This window comes from Lissotriton vulgaris, chromosome 1_1 (assembly GCF_964263255.1).
Source record: "Lissotriton vulgaris chromosome 1_1, aLisVul1.2, whole genome shotgun sequence".
NCBI lineage: Eukaryota > Metazoa > Chordata > Amphibia > Caudata > Salamandridae > Lissotriton > Lissotriton vulgaris.
Window position 1 is genome coordinate 234,950,691 of NC_141685.1, and position 3,386 is coordinate 234,954,076.

A 3,386-nucleotide genomic window follows, 5' to 3' on the forward strand; every position below is an offset into this window, starting at 1 on the left:
TGTGTGTTTAATCTGCATAACATGAAAAAAGTAACCTCACTGCCTTCCACACTTTATTTGAAGTCCAATTTCCCATAAAAGTGTTCAGTTCACTCCTAACTTATGCCTTACCTCCACTTATGGGATGTTTTACAGTTCAGGTTGGCCTGTTTACTACTCGAATATGAGTGATATTGTGGTGTGTTCATCTAGACTCATACCCTACCTAATCTTGAAGTTAAATTTCCCACCAATGAGAAACCAAGGGAGATACCATTTTTGATAGTTATTGCATGTCTAATGCAAGAATAATCACCAGATTATGAGGATCCAGCAAAAATTACTCATTTTCGCCCAACGTGGAGCTCGAACCCACGACCCTGAGATTAAAAGTCTCATGCTCTACCGACTGAGCTAGCCGGGCTCCCACTTCAAGATGGTATGCGGACTAATCATTTTTTATGAAGGAAATCCAGTCCTGGACAATTTTTGGGAGTTATTGCAGGTCTAATGCAAGATTAATCTTCATAATATGAGAGTCAATGCAATATTCAGGCAAAAATTACTCGATTTCGCCCAACGTGGGGCTCGAACCCACGACCCTGAGATTAAGAGTCTCATGCTCTACCGACTGAGCTAGCCGGGCTCCCTCCTTAAGACAGTATGCAGACCAATCCCTTTTTGTGAAAAAAATCAAATCCTGGATATTCCTCTACTCTTGTTTTGCAAGGAAAGCCAGATTTATACATCCTTCAGAGGACAGAGTGTCAAAAAAAAATAAGAGAAAATGAAAACGGAAGTTGAGAGAACTTCATTTTGAGATTGCATAAGAATTCAAATTCCTCTCACATGCTAAAGAATACCTGAACCCTTTTGATTAAACCACTTTAGTTGTTATAATGAGACCATATTTGAAAGCCATCTGTGATTTTTCTGTTTTATAATGGAGAATGCGGGCATCGATCCCGCTACCTCTCGCATGCTAAGCGAGCACTCTACCATTTGAGCTAATTCCCCTGTGTGTTTAATCTGCATAACATGAAAAAAGTAACCTCACTGCCTTCCACACTTTATTTGCAGTCCAATTGCCCATAACAGTGTTCAGTTCACTCCTAACTTATGCCTTACCTCCACTTATGGGATGTTTTACAGTTCAGGTTGGCCTGTTTACTACTCGAATATGAGTGATTTGGTGGTGTGTTCATCTAGACTCATACCCTACCTAATCTTGAAGTTAAATTTCCCACCAATGAGAAACCAAGGGAGATACCATTTTTGATAGTTATTGCATGTCTAATGCAAGAATAATCGCCAGATTATGAGAGTCCAGCAAAAATTACTCATTTTCGCCCAACGTGGGGCTCGAACCCACGACCCTGAGATTAAGAGTCTCATGCTCTACCGACTGAGCTAGCCGGGCTCCCACTTCAAGATGGTATGCAGACTAATCATTTTTTATGAAGGAAATCCATTCCTGGACAATTTTTGGGAGTTATTGCAGGTCTAATGCAAGATTAATCTCCATATTATGAGAGTCAATGCAATATTCAGGCAAAAATTACTCGTTTTCGCCCAACGTGGGGCTCGAACCCACGACCCTGAGATTAAGAGTCTCATGCTCTACCGACTGAGCTAGCCGGGCTCCCTCCTTAAGACAGTATGCAGACCTATCCCTTTTTGTGAAAAAAATCAAATCCTGGATATTCCTCTACTCTTGTTTTGCAAGGAAAGCCAGATTTATACATCCTTCAGAGGACAGAGTGTCAAAAAAAATAAGAGAAAATGAAAATGGAAGTTGTGAGAACTTCCTTTTGAGATTGCATAAGAATTCAAATTTCTCTCACATGCTAAAGAATACCTGAACCCTTTTGATTAAACCACTTTAGTTGTTATAATGAGACCATATTTGAAAGCCATCTGTGATTTTTCTGTTCTTACTCTGCAATGACCATGGGCAATGACAAGTTAAAAATAAAATGTATGCAAATTTTATAATGGAGAATGCGGGCATCGATCCCGCTACCTCTCGCATGCTAAGCAAGCGCTCTACCATTTGAGCTAATTCCCCTGTGTGTTTAATCTGCATAACATGAAAAAAGTAACCTCACTGCCTTCCACACTTTATTTGAAGTCCAATTGCCCATAAAAGTGTTCAGTTCACTCCTAACTTATGCCTTACCTCCACTTATGGGATGTTTTACAGTTCAGGTTGGCCTGTTTACTACTCGAATATGAGTGATATTGTGGTGTGTTCATCTAGACTCATACCCTACCTAATCTTGAAGTTAAATTTCCCACCAATGAGAAACCAAGGGAGATACCATTTTTGATAGTTATTGCATGTCTAATGCAAGAATAATCACCAGATTATGAGGATCCAGCAAAAATTACTCATTTTCGCCCAACGTGGAGCTCGAACCCACGACCCTGAGATTAAAAGTCTCATGCTCTACCGACTGAGCTAGCCGGGCTCCCACTTCAAGATGGTATGCGGACTAATCATTTTTTATGAAGGAAATCCAGTCCTGGACAATTTTTGGGAGTTATTGCAGGTCTAATGCAAGATTAATCTCCATATTATGAGAGTCAATGCAATATTCAGGCAAAAATTACTCGTTTTCGCCCAACGTGGAGCTCGAACCCACGACCCTGAGATTAAGAGTCTCATGCTCTACCGACTGAGCTAGCCGGGCTCCCTCCTTAAGACAGTATGCAGACCAATCCCTTTTTGTGAAAAAAATCAAATCCTGGATATTCCTCTACTCTTGTTTTGCAAGGAAAGCCAGATTTATACATCCTTCAGAGGAAAGAGTGTCAAAAAAAATAAGAGAAAATGAAAATGGAAGTTGTGAGAACTTCATTTTGAGATTGCATAAGAATTCAAATTCCTCTCACATGCTAAAGAATACCTGAACCCTTTTGATTAAACCACTTTAGTTGTTATAATGAGACCATATTTGAAAGCCATCTGTGATTTTTCTGTTCTTACTCTGCAATGACCATGGGCAATGACAAGTTAAAAATAAAATGTATGCAAATTTTATAATGGAGAATGCGGGCATCGATCCCGCTACCTCTCGCATGCTAAGCGAGCGCTCTACCATTTGAGCTAATTCCCCTGTGTGTTTAATCTGCATAACATGAAAAAAGTAACCTCACTGCCTTCCACACTTTATTTGAAGTCCAATTGCCCATAACAGTGTTCAGTTCACTCCTAACTTATGCCTTACCTCCACTTATGGGATGTTTTACGGTTCAGGTTGGCCTGTTTACTACTCGATTATGAGTGATATTGTGGTGTGTTCATCTAGACTCATACTCTACCTAATATTGAAGTTAAATTTCCCACCAATGAGAAACCAAGGGAGATACCATTTTTGATAGTTATTGCATGTCTAATGCAAGAA

At 39.8% G+C, this 3,386-nt stretch overlaps 1 non-coding gene across 1 annotated transcript; it reads right to left on the reverse strand.

Moving 5' to 3' along the window:
* Positions 1-3,025: 3,025 nt before the first annotated feature.
* On the reverse strand, positions 3,026-3,098 carry TRNAA-AGC (transfer RNA alanine (anticodon AGC)). The gene has a single exon. It is a non-coding gene; the product is annotated as a tRNA-Ala (tRNA).
* Positions 3,099-3,386: the final 288 nt, after the last annotated feature.